Source organism: Dendropsophus ebraccatus, chromosome 1 (assembly GCF_027789765.1).
Source record: "Dendropsophus ebraccatus isolate aDenEbr1 chromosome 1, aDenEbr1.pat, whole genome shotgun sequence".
NCBI classification, from domain to species: Eukaryota; Metazoa; Chordata; class Amphibia; order Anura; family Hylidae; genus Dendropsophus; species Dendropsophus ebraccatus.
The window spans coordinates 64,305,205-64,316,164 of NC_091454.1; the positions used below are offsets into that span (position 1 = coordinate 64,305,205).

Genomic DNA, 10,960 nt, shown 5'->3' on the forward strand with positions numbered 1-10,960 from the left:
CTATGTGTTTCCTTGCAGGTTTGTCAGCTGCCCTCAGGACATGATCAAGAGTGTGGGTGACACAAAGAGGGGACTCCTCGGACCTTTACGGAGGGGGAGCTGAATGCCGGCTGACAAAAGAGCAAAGGTAGGTGTCTGAGCCACCAATACCTGATGCTTTAGGTTGTAGCTCTGCGGTGAACTAACTTTCTATGTGTTTCCTTGCAGGTTTGTCAGCTGCCCTCAGGACATGATCAAGAGTGTGGGTGACACAAAGAGGGGACTCCTCGGACCTTTACGGAGGGGGAGCTGAATGCCGGCTGACAAAAGAGCCAAGGTAGGTGTCTGAGCCACCAATACGTGATGCTTTAGGTTGTAGCTCTGCGGTGAACTAACTTTCTATGGGTTTCCTTGCAGGTTTGTCAGCTGCCCTCAGGACATGATCAAGAGTGTGGGTGACACAAAGAGGGGACTCCTCGGACCTTTACGGAGGGGGAGCTGAATGCCGGCTGACAAAAGAGCAAAGGTAGGTGTCTGAGCCACCAATACGTGATGCTTTAGGTTGTAGCTCTGCGGTGAACTAACTTTCTATGTGTTTCCTTGCAGGTTTGTCAGCTGCCCTCAGGACATGATCAAGAGTGTGGGTGACACAAAGAGGGGACTCCTCGGACCTTTACGGAGGGGGAGCTGAATGCCGGCTGACAAAAGAGCAAAGGTAGGTGTCTGAGCCACCAATACCTGATGCTTTAGGTTGTAGCTCTGCGGTGAACTAACTTTCTATGGGTTTCCTTGCAGGTTTGTCAGCTGCCCTCAGGACATGATCAAGAGTGTGGGTGACACAAAGAGGGGACTCCTCGGACCTTTACGGAGGGGGAGCTGAATGCCGGCTGACAAAAGAGCAAAGGTAAGTGTTTGGCATGAAAACCCCTTGAGAATCAAGGTGTAGATCTGCGGTGAACTAACTCTGTTTCCTTGCAGGTTTGACAGCTGCCCTCAAGACATGATTGGACATTTACTAGAGGTGAAACTACATGACTGCATATTAATAAATAATAGGTAGGTGATGAAATAAAATAAGGAAAAGACTTTATTAAAATAAATTAAATTTATATATATATATATATATATATATATATATATATATATATATATATATACACATATATATATATATACACACATTATTTATATATATAAGAGAGAGAGAGAGATACATTCTTTTTTAATTGCAGGTTGGTCAACTATTGTGACGTAGAGGGCACTCATCAGACAGTGATACTAAACAAAAGGTAGTAATTTTTTGTACATATTTTTTGTAAAAATATTATATTTGCTAATAGAATAAGCAGACACTTTTAGAGGATTGGCGTACAAAGAAACATAAAGGGTACCTAACAAAACAGTCTTAGCATATATGTATATTAATAAAATTTCGTTTTGTTTTTTTAATTTGGTAGTGAGAATAAACCTAAATAAAATCCAGAAGATGAATCCTTTAAGATAAGTAAAATAAATAAAAAATCTTTAGAAAAAAATATAAAATATGAAAAAATTTAACTTATTTTATCTCCTTTTTCAGAAAAACATCTCAACACAAGAGAAGAGCTGAAATGTATATTGAAATAAATGGAAACAAAATATTTATTAGTGGTAAGTGATGGCTGATCTTATTAATTTGGCCTTAGCATGACTATGTTCCATCAACTTTTACCTTTGCAACAAACGCTGCTTTTAGGACTTTCCTGTAGCCAATACCTCTGTCCAGGGCTATTTTTTTTAGACGCTGCTCCATTAACATCGGCTGGAATTAATATTCTTGACCATTATTGTAATGCATTGACTTCAAAGCAATGTTGCCTCCACAGTAAATAACGCTGAATCCATTGCAATAAGTGTTGGTTATTCACTTAGGAAATATGAAGTGTAAGCATAGCCTATTGCAATGTGTAATAATTGAGTGGACAAGGCTGTAAGGTGAATCATTGTTTGAGATTTTTTTTCTGATAATATTGCATTGATATATATATCACATATGTGTATATATATCACATATGTGTATATATATATATATATATATATATATATATATATATATATATAGATAGATAGACAAAAAATGTATGCTTAGTTCACAGAAAAGTTCTGCCACGTTGAAAATCACACGAACCATTCTGTGGGGAGACTACACACACATTGCAAGACTACACTGGGGAGTGTTGAAGTCCAAACATAATTTTTTTTTAATTATCTAACAATGCTCTATCTTACTTTGTTTACAGAATGTTACCTACATCAGAAGACCATGATTTCACATCGTAAGAGGTCCACCGAGGAAAGGACATAAGAAAAGAACTTGTGTGGAGACAGGACCTGCGCAGATGCAAGAGTGATTTAGAGTTGTTGACATAACATAAAATTATAATTGTGTATTTGGGTATAGTAAAATAAATAAATATTAAATAATTATACACACACACACACCACACACAAACAAACATAATCTGTCATATATATATATATATATATATATATATATATATATATATATATACATATATATATATATATATACACACACACACACACACTAAAAAAAAAATCATACACAGTGGTGTCTTGGATTATGAGCATAATTTGTTCCAGGACCGTGCTTGTAATCCAAAGCAAATTTTTCATGAGAAATCACTGAAATGCAGACAATTTTCCCCAGATCCAAAAATTATATTTTTATTCTGAAAAACATGTAAAACAAATGAAACAAAGATAGAGAAACAGCTGGATATGTGATATATAAGTTGATGTACAGTATAGCAGTCAGCATGTGGTGTATAATGTATAGCAAGTGTATCAACCTGAAGAAACAGCAGCAGTTTGTAGATACAGGATGGAACTGCAGATCCCCATAATAACGAGGATGGGAAACACAAGGGCTTACAGAGACTGCAGGGAGCATGACGCATTGAGAAGGTCAGATGTGGGCACATAAATTCAGGCCTCTCTGTCCGGGGAGAGAGGGGAGGTTACAGCTGTAAAGAGATTACCTCCACAGTGCTCTGATGCAAGCCCCAGTCTGAAGTGGATCTATGCAGACCATGCCCCTCCCCCACTCCCCCTTCCACTCAGTACAGGGAGCTCTTACACCAAAGCAATGCTCTGAAACCAAGTTACATCTTAGAAAAAATGTGAGCTCTCCTTGCAAAACACTCTTAATCCAAGTTACTCTTAAAACAAGGTAACACTGTGTGTGTGTGTGTGTGTGTGTGTATTATATATATATATATATATATATATATATTATATACACACACACACTATATATATATATATATATATATATATATATATACACACACACACACATATATTTATATATACATACACACACACAAACAGTATACAAATTTTATATATATATATTATATACACACGCATACATACACACAAAAAATACATATAAATATATTTCAGTGCAATAATGAATGAAAGTGGTTTGTTAGCTCTGAAATTTGCTCCTCATCCGCCTGCCTTCAAACAGAAGTGAATGGAAACGTATACCGCTTTGACAGTCAGGATGATAAGCAAAAATCAAAGATAACAGATTATTAATTTTGATAGACCACTAAATTTGCTATTTTGCTTGTGATATCAATTTCATTATTAGAAAAAAAAAAAAAAAAAAAGAGAGGACAGGGGCGGATGTAAGGGGAGGTTGGAGGCCGCAATAAATAAATATAAATAGACAGCAAGTTTTCATTCTTTAATTTATGAAGAAAAAAAAATTAATCAACATCCAGCCACTCGGCTGGCCCCTCTGAGGTAAACATAAAGCCTGTATACATTCCATCTGGGTCTGGATATGTCTCACGGATTTTCCCTACTGCGCAGGACGGTATTGGCCTCCTGTTTCCATGGCCTAGATAACCGTGGATCCATGAACTGAAACTTTTATAACAGGCTTTACGGATGTGCCTATTGAAAGGAAATATAATTTTAGTCCTAAGTATTAGGCTCGCTTTTATACTATGTTCCCAAAGCGTATGAGACCGACCAGAGCAGCTCGCTCCACAGTGGACACTGACTGGCTTTCTGCGGCCGCTATTCACTGAATAGCGGCTGCAAAAAACTAACATAATATTTGTTTGCGGCACCGCTAGGGATCCCGTCCGCAGCGTATACTATGTGTGATCCCATAGACTGCAATGTAACATATATTTTCTTAATAAATATATAAGTACATTTATACGCTGTGTGAACATAGCCGAATACTCTAAATGTAAAAATAAAAAAATATTACCTATTTTTTAACGCATCAGGAGGCGGGTGTGGATATAGCATTCGCATGTGCGCATTAGCTGACTGTTCGTTCAAAACAAAAAAAATGAAGAAGGATTCTTCACAGATGCAGGAGGATCCTAAGTTTTTTTTAACATTTTGGATCTCCTGACAGCAGACTGATTCTACAACTGTTCCCATCGCCAGACAATTGCCACAACGGCACCAGGCAGTGCTCCCTATTCTCCCTTCAACATCCTCTTCTAGATGCACACTAGAAATCCCTTGAGGATTAGTAACAAAGCACTCCTCATCAATGCCAGAATATTTTGCAGCTAATTTGGCCTCCAGTCGTGCGATCTACAAATAAGAGAGTGTGATATAATGTTTAGGAAGCCAATAGTCAAAAATGTAGTAGAAAATGTAATATGTGTAATGTAATGAATTCACATATATATGACATCTAGAGCAAATTTGATGTTGCAGATTTCAGCCCATGTTCACATGTACTAAAACAACAACCGTTCGGCTGGTATCAGAAAAGATCATCCCAGCCCTGTTGCTCCCTGCGGCCCCATCTCCTTTCCACACTGCACACGATTGAGGGTGCAGCCTGAGCATCGCACTCCACTGTATGCCCTGACAGGTTTTCTGTGGACGATATTCAATGAATAGCAGCCGCAGAAAACTTACATGTCAGGTTTTGCAAGCAAGGCTAGGGATCAAGGCCAGAGTGTATATTATAGGAAATATTTATTGCAGGGTGTAAATATACACCTGATGTGAAATGCCCACAGCAACCAATCACATATCCTCTAATATTTACCTGAGCTGAAAGCTGAGCTGTGATTGGTAACTATGGGCAGTTTACAACAGGTGTATATTTACACCCTTTTATAAATCTCCCCCTATGTGTAAACACTCTAGACAGTCCCACTAGGTAAGTTACGTAGTAATCATGATTGTTGTTGCAAATCAGCAACAATGGCTGTGATTGTTAGGGAAATTACGTCGTGAACATAACCTGAAATTGTACATGCAAAGGTAAGTAAAAGAAGCAAAGCAGAATAAAAGTTGTCACATCAAAAAGGCACAAGATCATATACATGTAAATAGTACATCACTTGCAAATTAATTACTGAATATAAATTATTTTACCTTATCTGCTCTCGATTCTCTAACCTCCTCTGAGTTCGTAGCCATTTTTTTTTCTACATAAAAAATTTAAAACGTCTATATAATTTTAAATAATTATACTTTTTATTATCTAAAATACACATGTAACTAGGAAATTACATGTCTAATTATGCCAGACAAAGGCAAAAAAGGGGTTGAATATATGGACTGCACCTCACAGATAATTGACCTGGAGCATATGTCATTTACATCAATGCAGGGAACAATTTACTCCATATGAATTATCTGAGGTGCAGTCCATTTTTTTTAGCACCCCCACACACACACCTTTTTTTTTTTACTTTGTTTGACTTTGTGACTTTAGGATTGTCAGGGCTCAATTGTCACAGCACTCAGTGTTCTACAATTTGCATAGTGGCAGCAAAAGTGTTATCTAAAAAAGCCCATATCTACCCCTACAAGTTGGGTCATGAACTGGAAGAATAAAGCCTAGTTTACATACATCAAGCAGCGTTTCCCTACACTGCAGTAGAGAAGCACTGGAGGGAAACGCATCTCTGACACCGCATCCATAAAAGTCTATGGAGCGCTGGAGGCATGCCATGTACAGACACATGCATTATGCATCCTCCAGCTTTTGCCTACCGCACTCCATGGAAATGTCCCTGCCCCCCCCCCTTCAGCATAATGGCCCCTTTCACCATAGCCAGCCGCATACTTCTCTGTTCAGTTGCAGCTCCCTTTAGGACAGGGATAGGGAACCTTGGCTCTCCAGCTGTTGCAAAACTAAAACTCCCATCATGTCTGGGATTTCCTGGCATGATGGTAGTTGTAGTTTTCCAACAGCTGGAGAGCCAAGCTTCCATATCCCAGCTCTAGGAGATGTCCCCAGGTATTGCTGTCCACATTAAAGGGCTCCCTGTGCTTCTGTCCCTTATATAGATGGCCCCCTGTAATGCTTCTGCCCCCTATACTTTGTTTAGGGGGGAAAAAATGATAAAAAAACGAACAACAAACTTATGGCAACTGACAATTACTGATGTCAACTGATGATTGAAAACCTGATGACAACTGATGCCTTTTTGGCTTCAGTTGTGACATCAGTTGTAGTCTGTTTCCTACATAAAAACTGAAACTGACACAACTTATATATGTAAACTAGGCCTAAATAAAAAGTATGAATATGTATATTGAGCTATAAAAAAAATAATAATTTGAAATACAGTGGTGCATTGGATTACCAGCATAATTCGTCCCAGGCCGTGCTTGTAATCCAAATCCACACTTACACCTACACCACAGCAAATTTTCATATAAGAAAGCATTGAAATGCAGAAAATTGGTTCCACAACCAAAAAATAATGATTTTATATTCAGATTAACATGCAGAACAGATGAAAGATTTAAAAACTGCTGTATATGTGATTTATAAGTTACTGTACAGTATAACAGCATGTGGTGTATAATGTACTGCACAACCCTGATAACACAGCAGCTGGATATGTGATATATAAGTTACTGTACAGTATAGCAGCATGTGGTATATAATGTATAGTAACTGTATAACCCTGATAACACAGCAGCAGCTGGATATGTGATATATAAGTTACTGTACAGTATAGCAGCATGTGGTATATAATGTATAGTAACTGTATAACCCTGATAACACTGCAGCAGCTGGATATGTGATATATAAGTTACTGTACAGTATAGCAGCATGTGGTCTATAATGTATAGTAAATGTATAACCCTGATAACACCGCAGCAGGATATGTGATATATAAGTTACTGTACAGTATAGCAGCATGTGGTGTATAATGTATAGTAACTGTATAACCCTGATAACACTGCAGCAGCTGGATATGTGATATATAAGTTACTGTACAGTATAGCAGCATGTGGTCTATAATGTATAGTAACTGTATAACCCTGATAACACAGCAGCTGGATATGTGATATATAAGTTACTGTACAGTATAGCAGCATGTGGTCTATAAAGTATAGCAAGTGTATCAACCTGAAGAAACAGCAGCAGTTTGTAGATACAGAATGGAGATGCAGATCCCCATAATGCAGTAGCGTAGTACAACAGGCTAGAATAGAGAAGCAGGGCTGCTGTCAGAGGTCTGTGTGGTCACATGACAGCAATGGGGGACGGGGGAGGGGGGGGGGGGGGCTGAAAGCCATACTTTACTTTGTGTGCACAGGCTATTTTTGTGCAACAACTATTCACTAAATAGTGGCTGCACAAAATAAACATGTGCGTTTTAGGTTTGGCCACACATGACACCAGCTCTAGTGTATACAGAGTGCATACACCAAGGCCAGTGTCCAAAACAAATCAATGCAAATGGCCACAGTCAATAAACAACAGCCTGTGATATATATATATATACCATAATTCACTGTATATCTTAATATGTGACTGTATATAATATAGCGGTCACATATCAATATACACAGCGCTCTGAAGTGAATGTAAAAAGAGAATAAATAAAGACAGGAGACTGTATTAAAAAATTAAATTTTATTCAAAGTATACAAATGCACATTTTAATCATTTTAGAACTTACAATTAGATGTGATGATGTCTCGGATCTGCTGTCCACAAGGATCTTGCTAAAATTCATTGTTCACAGGAAATGAAAAAAATAGAAAAAAAAATTACATTAATATAAAATAACAACAAACAGTTATAATAGCAACATACAGCCAAAAATATGGCCACACCATAAAATAGCCGTTCCTGTCTTGTTTACCCATGACCCCAGTTCTATATAATAAAATGTATACAGATCACCCACCACCTGATCCCATCACATTTCAACATCACCACCTTTCTATATACTTAGTGTATATAAATAACCTTTCAACAAAGCATCGGTAGGCACCTTTGGATAGAAAATCATGTGGCATGATTGTGTGTAGGTGTATAGCAGTGTATTATATACTTATTATCCGACTGTATGAGTGTATACTGTGTAGGTGATCAGCAGGTTATTATATACTTACTATACTACCCCTGTATGAGTGTTTATATCTATTGCTCCATTCTGTGTAGATGAGCAAAAAGTGTATTATAATAATTATGTAAGTATATATATATATATATATATATATATATATATATATATATATATACTTACATAATTATTATAATACACTTTTTGTATCCACCTACACAGAATGGAGAGATATAAACACACTCATACAGGAGGATAATAAGTATATAATACACAGCTGTATACCTACACAGACTGGGGAGATATATACACACTCATACAGGAGGATAATAAGTATATAATACACTGCTGTATACATACACAGAGGGGAGATATATACACACTCATACAGGGGGAGGATAATAAGTATATAATACACTGCTGTATACCTACACAGAATGGGGAGATATATACACACTCATACAGGAGGATAATAAGTATATAATACACTGCTGTATACCTACACAGAATGGAGATATATATACACACTCATACAGGAGGGTAATAAGTATATAATACACTACTGTATACCTACACAGAATGGGGAGATATATATACATTCATACAGGAGGGTAATAAGTATATAATACACTACTGTATACCTACACAGAATGGGGAGATATATATACATTCATACAGGAGGGTAATAAGTATATAATACACTACTGTATACCTACACAGAATGGGGAGATATATATACATTCATACAGGAGGGGGATAATAAGTATATAATACACTGCTGTATCCCTACACAGAATGGATATATATACACTCATACAGGGGTATGGGGTTGGGGCTGGGGATGAAGGGCTGGGGCTGAGGTGCCGAGGACAAGAGGCTGGGGATGAGGTGCTGGGAGCTGTATGGTATCATCCCCCTGTATGAGTATAATATACATATACAGTGTAGGTATACACTTCAGCCTCCATCCTCCCCATCTCCAGCCTCCATCCCCCCCATCTCCAGCCTCCATCCCCCCAGCCCCATCTCCAGCATCCCCCCCAGCCCCATCTCCAGCCTCCATCCCCCCAGCCCCATCTCCAGCATCCCCCCCAGCCCCATCTCCAGCCTCCATCCCCCCCAGCCCCATCTCCAGCATCCCCCCCAGCCCCATCTCCAGCCTCCATCCCCCCCAGCCCCATCTCCAGCATCCCCCCCAGCCCCATCTCCAGCCTCCATCCCCCCAGCCCCATCTCCAGCATCCCCCCCAGCCCCATCTCCAGCCTCCTTCCCCCCATTTCCAGCCTCCTTCCCCCCATCCCGGGTGTCAGGGGCCCTCAAATATCCGGCATCCACCCCTCACAAAACAGACATAAATACATTTCATACTCACCAAATGAGGCTCTTCTTCTTTATTCTTCTATCTTCTGCTCTTCTATCTTCCTTCTCCTGTGCGATGCGCTCCGCTGTGTTCCGGCCAGCCACTGCGCATGCGCCGGAAGAGGCGGGACATCAGTGGAACGCACTGATGACCCGCATGGAGGGAAACAAAGATGGCGGACAAGATGGCGGCGCCCGACGGGACCCGGCTGGAACGGCGGAATGCGGTAATCTCTTAGATACAGACTGCAGAAGCAGTCTGTATCTATAGAAAAGCATTATGGCAGGCAGTTAGATTAATATTACCTAGTAAAAAAACTAGGTGATTGGTCCTCTTTAATGACCAGGCTCAAAATCTGACCTGTCTCACTTTATGAGCTTATAGCTCAGTGATGCTTTAATGTATGCTAGCGATTCTGAGATAGTTTTTTCATCACATATGGCACTTTATATTAGTGGCAAAATTTGGTCACTACTTTGTGTGTTTTTTGTGAAAAACATCAAAATATCATGAAAAATTAAAAAATTAGCATTTTATGAACTTTGAAATTCTCTGCTTCTAAAAAAAGAAAGTCGTATTAAATAAATTAGTTACTAAGTCACATTACCGATATGTCCTATTTATTCTGGCTTCATTTCATAAACATATTTAACTTTTTTAGGGTCTTACAGGACTTAGAAATGTATCAGCAAATTACCACATTTTCGTGAAAGTTTCCTAAACTGATTTTTTTAGGGACCAGTTCTTTTTTTTTCAGTTGATTTAAGAGGTTTGTATACTGGAAACCCCCATAAGTGACCCCATTTTGGAAACTACACACCTTAAAGAATTAATCTAGGTAATCTAGGGGTATAATAAGCATTTTAACCCTACAGGGGCTGGAGGAAAGTATTCACCATAGGCCGTAAAAAAATGAAAAATTTAAATTTTCCAATAATATATACGTTTAGATTAAAGTTTCTCATTTTTAAAAGGAACATGAGAGAAAAAGCACCCCAAAATGTGTAACGCAGGTTCTCTTGAGTACAACGGTACCCCATATGTGGGCATAAACCACTGTATGGGCACACAGCAGGGCTCAGAAGGAAAAGAGCGCCAATTAGCTTTTCCATTGCAGATTTTGCTGAAGAAGTTTATGAGCGCCACGTGCGTTTGCAGAGCCCCTGTAGTGTCAGCAGAGAGAAAAAAAACCATAAGTCACCCCATTTTGGAAAGTGCACCCCGCAAGGAATTCATTTTGGGGTGTGGT

General features: G+C 38.8%; 1 long non-coding RNA gene across 1 annotated transcript; it reads right to left on the reverse strand.

The window, feature by feature from the left end:
- Positions 1 to 4,422: 4,422 nt before the first annotated feature.
- LOC138774216 (uncharacterized) lies at positions 4,423 to 8,011 on the reverse strand. The gene is made up of 3 exons (XR_011360270.1): positions 7,962 to 8,011; positions 5,410 to 5,462; positions 4,423 to 4,611 (listed from the first exon to the last, which is right to left on the reverse strand). It is a non-coding gene; the product is annotated as an uncharacterized lncRNA (long non-coding RNA).
- Between the last annotated feature and the right edge of the window lie 2,949 nt (positions 8,012 to 10,960).